Here is a 13,876-nt window from a genome sequence, read left to right on the forward strand (position 1 = left end):
TGAGGCTACGTCCTCATCATGAATTCACTCGCAGGGCCTCAGCAGTATGCTGAGGTCATTTATACACACCGGAATCTGCATTGTGCTCAGGGTTAAACATACTTCATCCCCACTTACCAGTCCCCAAGTAAATGTGCAGATACGTGTGTGTATGTGTGTGTGTGTCTCATCTATCAAACTTTGAAATCTGACCCAGCCAGGGACCCGAGTTACAGAAAATCAAGATTTTCCATAAATGGAAGGCATGACTATGGTCTACTATGAGAACAATTATACATAATGAAATAAATTACACAAAATAAATCTTATAACTTCTTATGTAAGTCCTTTGAGAAAATTATATGGATAATAGATACTTTTTGTGCCAGGCCCTGGGGATACCCTGCCCTGATGGATCTCATATTCTAGTGGGAGAGTAATAAACAAATAAGAAATATATATAGAATTTCCAAGTTGCATCTATTTTCATAAAGCAAATGAAAGCAGGGTCAGGGGATAGTGACAGCTGGGAAAGGCTACTGTAGAGAGAATGGAGAGAGAAGGCCCTCATTAGGATGTAATTTTGGAGCCAAGACTTGAAGAAGGTGGCTCTCCCACACAGTGCCCTAGATACATCGAGGAAGGGCCTTTTTCTTCCCACTTCTCTGCAGGGAGATATGATGGCTGTGGGAGTCTGGACCCTTCAGAGACTGGTTGGATGGAATCCCATATTCTCTTTGGTAAATCCAGCTTATGCAGTGGTGGGGGCCCCTCTGAGGACAGGAATCTGTTTCTGCTTGTGAAATACCAACAGCGCTCTTGAAGGCTCTCACGTCCTCTGCTTCGAAATGGGAATTCTAATGAGCTATGTACTCATTACTCAGTGAACGTAATTGTTCACAAAACCGATCACTTATTCATTACTTTTTCCATCCTTTTGCCCTTTGGGCCATCCCATTCAATTATCTAATACAAAAAATTAGTTCTTGGTGTCTGCACATGGCTGTTTGGCACTATTAGGAAAAACATTACCTCATCCTTGTGAAGATGAGCACGAGGATAGAGTAACTGCTGTGACAAACCACCCCTAAATTTAATCAGGTGAACAAAGTGAAAATGAACGTCGCACTTACAAAAGAGAGTGTCATGTGCATTCTCACTCAGAGGATTCTCCGGAAGCCTCCCATCCAACTGCTGACTCAGGAACCCAGGCCCCTGCCATGTTGTGGCTCTGTCTCTTCTAAGTCTGTGGAATCCTCTCTGTTCAACCATCTAATGGAGAAAAAGGAAAGGCCACATATGTGAGGACTGTGGAGGGTCATGAAGTGGATTTACATTCTTTTATCTCACATTCTTTTGGTCCAGACTCAGGCATTTGTCTGCATCATAGACTGGAAAATGCAAGCTAGCTGGCTACCGTATAGGAAAGGGAAGTGATGTGAACAACAGGCCGTCCACTATAAATACGTGGTCTCTAAAATCACCTGGGACGCTGCCTGCCCAGCATCTTATGTCACCCCAGGCAGCTCTTTCTCTTATATCAATTATTTCAAATCTTAGTGTTTCCCAAATTTCTGGCTCTACCATATTTCTCATTATTCTTCATTAAAGTAAAATATTTTAGACATGTGAAAAAGTATAAAGAATGCAGTTCATCTATATGCCTATGGTCCACTGAGGAAATAAAATGTTGTGAAGACAGTTGAAGCTTTCTGTATACCTACCCCTGATGTTCTCTTAGGAGGCGATCCTGTTTCATCTTTAACAAAGAAAATAAAAGCTCACCACATCATAACTTCCTCAGGTCGTCTTTCCCTATGGCCTCGGAAACCCCTCTCATATTTCTGATAGTTCAAGCATCCTTTTTTTAGGGAACTGCTCCTTGATTCCTCAGACTAGGTCAAGTTTCTTTTTGATGTACTCTTATGGTTTATCATAGTTTTCTTTTACAGTACTTAAGACAGTATATTTATATTTGTGTGATTATTTGACCAACGTTGAATCTTCTCCAGTAGGTGACTTAGCCTAGTCTGTATCGCTAACCTCCACACTCCTGGCATGTAGCGCAGCACGTGACACATATCAGGTATTCAGTAAATGTTTAAGTGATTTCAAGTACCAACCATAGGCTGATAATTGCCAAACTATCTCCAACCCAAGTTGCTCTCCTGAGCTTCAGGTCTGTCTAACCAACTCTTTACTGGGAATCTCTGCTTAGGTATCTCACTGATATTTCAAATTTTACAAATCTTAAACTGTGCTTATCATCTCCTCCACACCCATCCAAAGTTCATTCTCCTCCTGAGTGTCTATCTCAGACAATGATTCTCCCACAACATTTCACTAGGCACTAGGCATCAGCTCTCCCTCATCTCTCACTTTTGATAAAGCACCAGGTGCTACTCATTCTCTCTCAGTTATGTTTCCAATCTGCTCATTTCTATACAACCGCATGGTCTCTGTTCTACTCAGGATATTATCAACTCTAGCCTGGATCACTATAAATGCCAGTTTACTGGCCTCCCTCCTTCTAGCTTTGTGTTCCTCCTAGCCATTAACCTTCATGACCCATAATATGTATAAAATGAAAGCATGATCACACATTTGCTTCAAACCCTTAGATAGTTCCCCATCACTTAATAAGGCTTATAAAACTCTGAAGGGTCCAGTTCCCACTTGGCTTTCTATCCTCACCTTTCATCCCTCTCCCTCCATACTCCATTCTCCATCCATCCTAGATCACTTCCAGTTTATTGAATGGGCTCTGCTCTCTTACACCTTCAGGTGTTCTGTATCAGTAAGTTACTGCTGCATAACAAAGCATTCCCAAAGTAGTGTCTTATAACAACAATCATTTATTCCTTCCTATGGGCCTATGGGTCACTGGGTAACTTTTCTGATTTGGGCCAGATCCATCTGATCTCCATTGGACTAGGTCATTTCCCTTTGCTCATTTAGCAGGTCAGTTGGGGGCCAGCTGATCTAGAATGATCGAATGGCCTTACCTGGCTCTCTTCCACATGGTCTCTCATTCTCTGGTAGGCAAGCCCTGGTTTATTCTCAGGGTGGTGGGGAAGAGAGGGGGAAAGAGCAGAGAGAGAGGAAGAGAAACAAAGAGAGGGAGGAAGGCAGGCAGGAAGGAGACAACAGCATGCAAGGCCTCCTGATGCCTAGGCATGAAACTGACACATGATCTTTTCTGTATTCTACTAGCCAAAGCAAGTCATATCATCCCAGATTCAACAGGTTGGAACTAAACTCCACTACTTGATGGGAGGAGCTGCAAACCCACATTGCAAAGGGCAGGTACATAAATGGGAGGAGAATCTGGGCCATTTTTGCTATCAATCTATCACATCACCTTTCACATTCCTTTTGCAAAGAATACCTGTTCCCCAGCCCTTCTCTCTAATAACTCATAAGTATCTCTCTGGTCTCAATTTAGATGTCACTTCTGGGAAGCTCTCCTAGATTCCTCTAGTTGTCTCTCACCTGGACCTCATCATTATAGCATATGTATTAAATACATGACTACTTATCTGATTCTCCAATTAGAACATAAGTCCTTGAGGTCAGAGACTATGTCTTATTTGGTCACCTCCTAGCACAATGCCTGAAAACAGCAGGGTCCATTATAGGTAAATTCAAATTTAAAATGCACAATAAAAATCAGTTAATATCAACATGTGCTTTCCCTGCTACTTAAATGTCTAAGGATAAAACAGCAGCAAATATTTCCACCAGCTTACCTTTCTTCTTTATGCCCCTTTCTGTTTTTCTTCTTCAGCAGAAGCAGAGGAGCAGGATTTGACCTTTACGGTGTTATTCTAACTCATGCAGAGCAGTCACAAAAATACAATATGAACACAAGAATAATGGGTATGAATCTACCTTATTTTCTTGGGGGGGGGAAGAAGTATTTATTTTGAGCCCTTTTTTCACTGCACTGTTCTTGTTACCCATCTGATAAGTGTTGAACTGATTTATCTATAAATTACATTTTCTCAGGGCTCAGTGATTTTCATCACTAGCCTTCTGTGTTCTGCAAAGCCTCGAGAGCTAAACCTGGTATTCATGGGGCAGCCTCTGGAGCAGTGAGGCACGAGATGACTCCAGCTTCTTTCACTTGGCTGGCTTCCTGTTCGCCATCTTATCACATTCATTTCCAAGTTGTTATTGACTTTTCTTAATCACCTCTCTCACTGTTTAATTTCCTTCCCTCTTGCTGCAGCTGCTTCCGCATGCACACCTCGCCTCACGCCCCACACACTTTCTCATGTGTTGCTGTATTGTCCTCTAAGGACATGGGAACAGACAGTTTTCTAGTCACGTTTCTTTTCTTTCCAGTCCACATATTTATTCTCTTGCAAATTATGATTTTAATTACACAGGTGATCCAACAGTAAAAGCTAGTCCCATCCCTACATAGTTTATTTTAATAGCAAGTTGAGAAGGTATGGGCAGTTATCTATTTCACATCCTGAATGCATCAACGTTAAATATTGTCCTCTCCCAGTATGTACCCACTCTTACACTACCCTCTCCCAGTCTGAACCACTCTCATGGTTCCCATCATTGCCACTCACATTTTCTTGACCTTTCCTAAACTGCCCCTGAGGTTAAGCGCCATCTCACAAAAGACAGGATCAGCAATGAGGGCAACCGTGCAAACAGTACTGCTTAGAAACTCCTCAGGAAGAGCATCAGACACCCGAGGCTTCTGAGTCTACAAGATAACCCCTTCGGTTCTCAGAGTGACAGGATGGACTCTAAGTGAGCCACTATTCTCAGGAGCAAGAGGTTCAGTATTCCTAAGTCATGCCAAGGTAGCCCGGGTACCTTTTTGACAAGTTTACAAGACCAGGACTTTGGCGAAATGTTTGCCCTAGTTTCCTGGATAGTCTTGAGAACTGTGAGGAAGAGTACAGGCAGGATGATCCTATGGCTGCATGATCGTGTGCACGGCTGATCATTCCTACCCACAGAAAGTTGATTGGTGGGGCTGGAGTTTTGTGGGTTTTTTTGATAAAGGGCCAGGTAACAATTATTTTAGGCTTTGTGGGATGAACTACTGAAGTCTGCCACTGTAGCCCAAGAACAGGCCTAGACAACATGAAACAGAACGAGCATGGCTGTTCTCCAATAAAACTTTATTTCCAAAACAGGCGTGGGTGGATTTGGCCCATGGACATAGTTTGCTGAACCGTGTTTAGGGTCTAATCCACCAGGGGGCATGCCTGTCTCATGCATGTTTTAGTGACCTGTAGAGCATAAGAATTCAAATCTTCAAACTGCAACTGGATTGTTGTTAATTACTGGACCCCATGGCACCTGTGCTGGTGTTCACACCTGCTGCCCATACCCCTGTTCACACACAGACACAGTCACCACAGAGAGGTTTTCTTTTATTCCGATGAGTATCACATAACCCAAAAGAGAAAAGAAACATGGAGCCCTTTTATTAGAGAAATCAGTGCAGATCAAGGATTAATCTACACACAGTGGAGCTCATAAAAAACATAAGGAAACATTAGCAGTTGATTAGAAATTAATGCTAAAATGCTAAATGAAGTTCTTAGAGTGAAGCAACTACCTCACACTTGAATTGTTAATATGGCAATTAGCTTAGCTGCCTACAAAGTATTTGTGAATAAATACTTGATAAAGACTTCTGGTAAATGAGAGCACAGCAGGTTTATAAAATGTAAGTTTATATGGCCTTGAAAAATGTAGTCAATATGCTTTCTTTTTTAAAAAGTCTGGTCATGGAGTCTTCTAGAAAGAATTCTTGCCACAGCTATAGTTCAGGTGTTTTTTTCTTTCTGAACCTAAAGCTCACTCTATAATAGTGGTTCTCAAAGTGTGGTTCACAGATGAGCAGCTTCAGCATGGCCAGTGAACTTGTTAGAGATGTCAGTTCTTGGGCTTCACCCCAGACTTACTGAATCAGACACTCTGGGATGGGGCCCAGAAGTCTGTGTTTTAACAAGCCCTTCCCTGATTCTGATGCAGCTCTAGCTTGACAACTACTGCTTTACGACACTGAGGATTAATCTCCAGTAAGGGTCAGGAGTCCCAGTCTGTGCATGGGCAGTATGTCCCCCTGTGTCTTCACACTGCAATCACCTGGGGGCACTTCATAAATGCTGACGCCTGTGTCCTACCCAGAGACTATGGTGTAATTGTCTGGGGTATGGCCCAGGCTTTGGAATGTTAAAACAATTTCCTGGTGATTCTAACCTGCAGATGTGTTTAGTAAACACTGGAGTAGACGCCATACTCCAACCCAAACATGGCAGAAAAACTACCTTTGATGGTATGGGGGATGACTGTCTGCTTCGTAGCTCCCTCCCAGGTTAGATTCAGCTCTGTTTCCATTGAAAAATGGTTTGTCTGCTGTATTGTTTTTGGGAAAATTCTAGGATCTTAAAAACGTCAGCCTAGACGTGAGGTTTGTGATGCTGAGAGGAGTGGTATATAATTGTATGGATACATGTATCCTTGTTTTGTATACATCAAAATATGCTTTCTTTTATCTTTAAAATATCTACACACACACACACACACACACACACACACACACACTCGCACTCACATGCTTACCTGTCGTGCTGCGAGACCATGCCGGCATGTCCACCATGCCCTTTGCATTGGCAGATGAAATCCTATGAATGGGGAGATGGTTTAGTTCTGCACTTTGAAAGACAGTGGGTATGAAATAAACCTGGAAACAAAGACTAAAACCAGAAATAAAAACTTCTACAACTTAGGTATTTAAAATCACTATATCCAAAATTGCTGAACACTAAAGTCAGCAAGTGTCGAACATCTAAAAATAATGATAATGTTGATTTGACTTATAGGATATGACCTATATATTGTTTCCACATTCCAAGTCATTTACTAGACAAGCAAAAATGAATGAAATGAATTTAGCAGTCAACTAAAGAAGCAAATAATAAGAAACACAAACCAAAGGAAAGAAGAAATCCATTAATAAATATAGAAAGATACTAATAAAAGAAAATGCAGAAAATATATGGCATGTTTTTCCTGAAAATGATAAAAAACTGATGAACCATCAATGAGGCTACTTAAGGAAAAAGATGAAACTCAGTAAACAGAATTACGAATAAAATAGGAGCTGTATATACAAAGGAAGTAGAAAAGAACTATACAAATACTCTACATCTATGTTAATAATTTTTAAAACTTGGATAGAATGGAAAAATTTCTAGGACTCCATAGTTTTAGAAAAATGATCCAGAAAGTGGTAAAATACTTAAATAGATCAATAACTGCAGGAGAAATCAAAATAAAAGTTTTCACAGGTGCTTTTTTTCAAATATTAAGTTTCAGCTATTCCCAAACTATTGAGACGGTGCCAGGGAACAGAGAAAAAAAGGAACATTTCATCTTTTTACAAAGCCAGAAGCTAGAGTAACGCTGACATGCATACCTGAGATTCAAAAAGATACCCATTGACTGGAGAGAGCAAAGGGTGGGGGGAATGAGAGAAAGCAGCGATTTCACAAGGACTTCACAAAGTGGATCTAAAGGAAACTAAATTTTATTGGCTCAAGTGTGAGACCAGGAAAAGGCCACGAGCCTTCTGAACTCCCCATTGTTCAGGGATAAAGGGCCTGGGGCATTATTTCCCTAATTCTAACTCTCCAGGGACTGTAAAACCATCAATTTAATGACAGATATTTGAGGGATAAAACAAACTATATTCAATGTACCCCAAACAAGAAAACACACCTTATATGCATATATGCCACTTTCTTTTCAATGTCACAAGATTGCATCTAAGCCTTCTTCACACTGTAGTCTAAAAATTCCTGGGACTTGTTCTCAGCGGTTGCAGTCTTGCACACACACAGTGATGGGCTGCTTTTCAAAGTCTGAGCCTCTGGACTTGACCTCTCCACCAGCTTGAGGATAAAAGTATGTTTGGAAGACTGACTAAGAATACCAAGGCTGTGTCTGCATTTCTTCCTTGGTTAAACCCTGGTTTCATTCTTTTCTCTAATCAAATCACGTATTTGCTGGAAGAGATTCAGCTTCCTTTGAAAGTCAGCCAGAAGCTGTAGACTAATAACTCTTTGGTGCCTGGGTAATTGTCCCGTGTCACATGTGTATGAGCCACACCAACCACCCCTGGCTTTCAGAATCCTGTGGTCTCTCCTGAGGTTTTTTTTTTTATTTCTACTGCCATTAATTACATATATTCACAAGAAATCTTGGAATTGCACAATGTCTCTTTCCAGTGCAGGAGAAGAGTGGAATGATTTTAGAAGCCATTTTAAAAAACAACTAAGGTACCTACTGTCCAAATCTGGGTTTGTAATACCATTCTCCTACACAAGGAACCAGGGCTCTTTGGACAAGGAGTTGATTCTAAGGTGGGGGCAGGAAACACACAAGACAATTCCAGAGCATCCCACAGTGCCAGAAATAAAGGAAGTGCTAAAAAACAAAAAACACCCCACAACGATGGGAGTATGTCAAGGGACACAAGAGACAACTGAAAGTATGTCACAAGGGACAAACTGAGTCAGGAGACAGAGCTGGGACAATTTAAGCAACAAAATAAAGTACTATAGGATTATAATCCAAGGTCTAGAATAAATGTCCATGTGTCCCTACGGATGTAAGTAAATGACTGAATGATTAGCTAAGTAGAGGAAAAGCAGTAATAATTTATGTAGATACTCTGCCCTCAAAGAGGTGGAGCATTACTCCCCACATCTTAACTGTGGGCAGCACACAGTGACGTCCCTCCAAAAAGTACAACATGGAGGGAGAGTAAAGAGGGACTTTATGGTGGGGACATCTGACGAATACAACCACAGCCCACCGATCACAGTCAACCACTGTCATCTGAAGTCATTTTGATAGCATTTCTGACGTAAGGAGAATGGCACCTCACCTCTGTGGCCCTTCTCCCAAAACTCATAAACCCAACCTAATCAGGAGACAAACATCAGACAAATTCCACCAGAGGGATCTTCTACACCATAGCTGACCAGTCGTCCTCAAAACTGCCAAGACCATCCAAAACAAGGACATTCTGAGAGATTGTCACGGACAAGGGGAGTCTCAGGAGACATGACAAATACATGTAATTTGGTATCCTGGACGGGATTCTGAGAAAGAAAAAGGCCATCAGGGAAAAAGGAACGAAATGTGATTCGGACTTTAGTTAGTAATCATGTATCAAGATTGTTAGTTGCAACAAACGTGACAATGTAAGATGTTAGCAGTAGGGAAACTGGGTCTGGATCTGGGGTGCCCTGGACTCTGCATTGTATTCCAACTTCTCAGTAGATGTAATACTGTTCTAAAATACTTCATTAAAAAAACAAGTATACAAATTATATTAAAATTCAACTGTGTGCAGCACTTTCAAAGGAAAGATCTCAATGGAGGTGGCAATCAGATTACCAGATTCCTTTAATACACGTCTAAATTCAAATATCAGTCAGTATCAACTCAGCCGGCATTTTCTGTCTTTTGAGATTATTTTTTTAAATGCATATTGATTTCACAAATATTAAAATCTGATGAAAGCTTACTTTGTATTAAGAATAATTAATTCTAGCACTTACTAAGCTTAATTATAATTATTACAGAAAAACATTTATTTTTATTGCCTCCAATGCCATGAGCTCCATAAGAGGAGGGAGGAGTCAGTCCCATGACCTCTGTCCCCTCAGCACCCACAACACAGGTGTTCGACTGTGTTTGAAGGACACCCGTTGAATGCATAATGACATGAATCGATTGATTCATAAGAATGCCTGGCTCTGTCAACCAGGGTGATTAAAAAAATAGAGAGGGAACAGGAGAGGACACATATGCACACACAAACGCGCACACATGCAGGAATTGTGCTTTGGCCCACTATGTTCTTAGGGACTTTATTCATATAAGTGGTTTTGGTCTACTCTTACAGTCTGCTTTAATGAAATTGCCTGAGGTCAAATTGATTTTCTTGCGATTGTTGTGTTGAATTACTTTGAGGTTCACAAAATGATAATTTAGAACTATTTCACCAAAAGCATTGGCGTGATATGTCGCAATAAAATGGCACTGGGACAAACCAAAAAATCCAGGAGCCTCAAGTTTTCCTGAAGACTTATTTGGAGGACAGTAAGCAAGTACCTGCCATGTGTGCTGGAGGAACTGCAGTTTCCAGGGAGGATGATTCTAGACAATAAGATGAGCTGAGGAAGAGTTGAAAATGTTGTGGCGAACTGAGTGCTGTTAAATGACCCAAGGGGACTCTAGTCTTGTCTTGCAGGTCTTCTCCTTCAGTGATCCATCTCCAGATGCCCACTTCCATCCTCACAGTTAGCCGTTCCAGGAGCCCGTGGTCCATCCGGACGCTTCCTTCCCCATGTTTCAACAGCAAATGAATCGCGACGTCTTGTACATGCTAAGCCCAAAGCATCTCATGAATTTGCCCACTTCTGAAGGTGCCTATTCCTTTTGTCTGAGCTACCACTCTTGTCTCACAGACTTCCTTTCTTTGTCCCTTCTGATCCACTGCCATCCGGGGGCCAAAGGGATTGTTCTCAAAGCACATGCGATGGTGTCATTCTGAATGGCTTCCTGTTCCTGGCATAAAGCTTAACACCCTCCTGCAGCGTCTCCTCCTCTGTAATGAACACCAAGTGCAGTGCTGGGACCCGTGCCTCCAGGATCTAGGCAGGCATCCCTCTGGGGTTGCTGAGGGCTCACCCTGTCTCTCCCCGGAATCATTCTCAGCCAGGGGCAATTATCATCTAACGACTGATCACTACAGGGATGTACAAAGGGCTCAGATGACCCTGAAGGGACATCCCAGCTCCCCATGCTGTTGCTGAGTCCTCTACTGCAACTATATTGAAGTTGAAGTTCTCCCCCTGCTCAGTCCTGCTTCCTTCACCTGCTTTAGAGGTATTGTCTCCTAGTCCACACCCGGACAATCCCCCTGAACTCAGATCAAGACACCTGTGAACCCAATTCAAGACACCACCACCTCTCTTCCTCACCCCACACCTCCCTCCCCCTTGCATGGAAGGCATCCTCTGCCCCATCTCTGGGGCATCCTGGATTTTAGTCCCGTGTCTGCACCAAGTGATGGAGCCGAGGCTCGTCATTTCACACCTTTACCCTTCTATAAAAGGAGAAGGAAGTTTAGATCAGAGATTCTCAAACTTTAATATGCCTATGAATCACATTGATTTTGCGAAAGTGCATGTTTGGATTTCCTGAGATTCTGTACTTCTAATGTCAGCTCCCAGGTGATGCTGATGCTGCTTGTCTGTCGACCACATTCTAGTATTAAGATTTTAGAAATTCTCTTGGATTCCTTGTATCTGTTTTCGTTTGACAGCCAGCAGTGTAGATTTCATGATCAAAAATTCTGAAGTTGCACAGGACTGTCTCTAATGCCCCACTCTGACCTTCTCAGCTGTATGGTTTCGAGCAGGGTGTTCCATCTAGGTCTCAGTTTCATCATTTATAAAATGGGAGGAAATGGTGCCAACCTGTGAGTATTGCTGGAATGATGTAACACAGGCAGAGACCTTAGCACAGAGCCTGGCACACAGCGCTCACACATTGTCAGCTTCATATTATAACTGCAAATCAGCATTCCACGCAGGCACATGAAGCATGTCATTAGGGGTTGGTCACTTGAGCCAGAGCCAGACACTCAGCTGGGCACTGCCAGCAGCACCCCCTCTGAAGCATAAGTGGCACAGAGCCGCAGAGAGGGAGCCAGGACACAACTGACTGTTCAGACTCAGAGATGAAGAGACGCTCCATCAAGCGGAAGAGCAAAAGCTGCAAAGGAAGATGGCACTGCTTTCGGGAACTTCCACATCATCGCACAGGCAAGGAAAGGCGCCTGAGTCCCAGCTGCAGGTTGGCCTGTGCTCTGGGGGTCGGATGACCTGACGGCTGCGGAAATCCTCGAAGAGGCAGGAAGAACCCACTGTGGCACTCCTCCTTCCTGCCCTCTGTGCTCACGAAGCCCTCCCACACTACACCCATCAGACTCACGCTGGATTCAGTCCTAGCAAGGGTAGGTATGATCCACAGACCCAATCGTCCCCAGACACAGCATTAAAAGGACTCCACAGCCTTGACAGGTTTCCTTTGATTCAGAGCAAAGCACCTCTAGCACCAGGAAGAGCTGCTGCTTTCTTTCAGGAGGGATGGCTGAAAGCGGCAGCTGTTGTCTGAACCAGCGTGCAGACAAAGCGACAAAGGGACGTATCGTGGAGCTGTGTGAAACTGACATGCAAACCGTAAGTGTCTAATTCCATTTCAGCCAAGAGCAAGGGCAGATGGGCTGGAGAGGCAGGGCCACGCTCGGGGTGGTGGGCAGTGGGGAGGAAGCCTGGTTGGCAGGGAGAGGGTGGGCAGGAAACCACTAGGCAAAAATGCTGTCCTCACTATGGCAAACACACCATCAGGGGCGGGGCAAAGCTAAGGCGGGCCGAGTACAGTCATTCCGTTTGTAACTGGTGGAAGGAACTTGGCATTGAGAAGCACCCATTCTGCGAAAGACCCATACCACCTCGGAAAACAAAAGGAGGAAACGGAACATGAAATTTAATTTAACTCAGTCCTGTTAGCTTTTTTAAAAATTTGGTTGATGTTAATGTCTTACTCATCTACTAAGAGCAATGTGTGCACTACTCTAAATGACTGAAATATTCCTATACTCACCACTCATTCATTTCATTCAACTTCATTTCTAGCATCCTTTGCTGTTACACACGGTTGAAGGCTGGGGTTCTTACCAGTGGACCATGAGCAGAAGGGATGCGCTCCAAGCCTGGCCGGTACAACCCATCTCTCTTCTGATCCTCAGTCTCTTTCTTCATTTGACTGTAGAATCGGGACAATTTGGAGGACCTTCTGGAAGACTGAATCAGAAGACAGAAGACTAAGTCCTTAAATAACTGAAGGGAGTAGAGCTCAAATGCTCAACTAATTTCATGGCTTCATTATATGTGTGAGCAATAAACATTGATTGTGCCAAGCTATTTACATTTTAGTGCTGTATCGACTACAGCTCATCTCCCCCGAGTAACGCAGGTAGAACGCAGTGAGGGTGTAGAGGATGAAATACACTGGTCCCAGGGATCTGGGAAGGCAGTGCACATGTGAAAAAAACACTGAGTGGAGTAGAAGGCAAACTAGAAGTTTGCTAAACAGGCAAGGGAGAGGGGAACGGAATGCCTAGAGCAGACAACAAACACAAGGGTGCGCCGTCGCTGACCCAGGTGGGTTATTTGGGGAATTCCGTTTGGCGTGGTTGGAATGTTAGGTGGCAGCAACTGAGGAGCAGAGGTGGGCAAACTGGCTCATGGGCCAAATCCAGCTTGCTAACTTGCTTTCATCAGCCTGTGAACCAGAAATAATGGTTTTTACATTTTTAAATTTGAAAAACCAAAAGAACATTTTGTGACACATGAAAATTATATGAAATTCAAATATCAGTGCCAATAAATGAAGTTTTATTGGAATGCAGCCATACTCATTCACTTATATATTGTCCGTGGCTGCTTTTGTACTACAATGGCAAATGGCAGAGATGAATAGTTGTGACAGAGACCATATGGCCCACAAAACCAAAAATATTCACTATCTTTTTCCAGAAAAAGTTTGCCAACCTCTGCTTTACAGTCTGAACTTTATCGTATGTGACAGATGACATTATCATTCCCATTCTTCACTTCTTGAATCCCTACTTTGTCATGTGACTTTGAATTTCATACCGCTGGGTGGAGTATATTTTTCAGCTTCATTGATGTTGGGCTTGGTCATATTACTTGCTTTGGCCAATGGGACGTGGGAGAAAGTGACAGTGTACCTATTCCAAGCCATGGCAATA

The 13,876-nt window shown here is 42.9% G+C and overlaps 2 long non-coding RNA genes across 2 annotated transcripts in view; one reads left to right on the forward strand and one right to left on the reverse strand.

The window, feature by feature from the left end:
* LOC140847311 (uncharacterized) overlaps positions 1 to 1,247 on the reverse strand; it is a 29,891-nt gene extending 28,644 nt beyond the window's left edge. The window contains exon 1 of the long non-coding RNA XR_012127260.1: positions 1,113 to 1,247. This is a non-coding gene — a long non-coding RNA (uncharacterized lncRNA). The remainder of the gene's footprint in view (positions 1 to 1,112) is intronic.
* Positions 1,248 to 11,228: 9,981 nt separating this feature from the next.
* Positions 11,229 to 13,025, forward strand: LOC140847468 (uncharacterized). Its single transcript, XR_012127502.1, has 2 exons — positions 11,229 to 12,281; positions 12,738 to 13,025. It is a non-coding gene; the product is annotated as an uncharacterized lncRNA (long non-coding RNA).
* The last annotated feature ends 851 nt before the right edge of the window (positions 13,026 to 13,876 follow it).

The sequence above is a fragment of the Manis javanica genome, chromosome X (genome assembly GCF_040802235.1).
Source record: "Manis javanica isolate MJ-LG chromosome X, MJ_LKY, whole genome shotgun sequence".
Taxonomy (NCBI): Eukaryota; Metazoa; Chordata; class Mammalia; order Pholidota; family Manidae; genus Manis; species Manis javanica.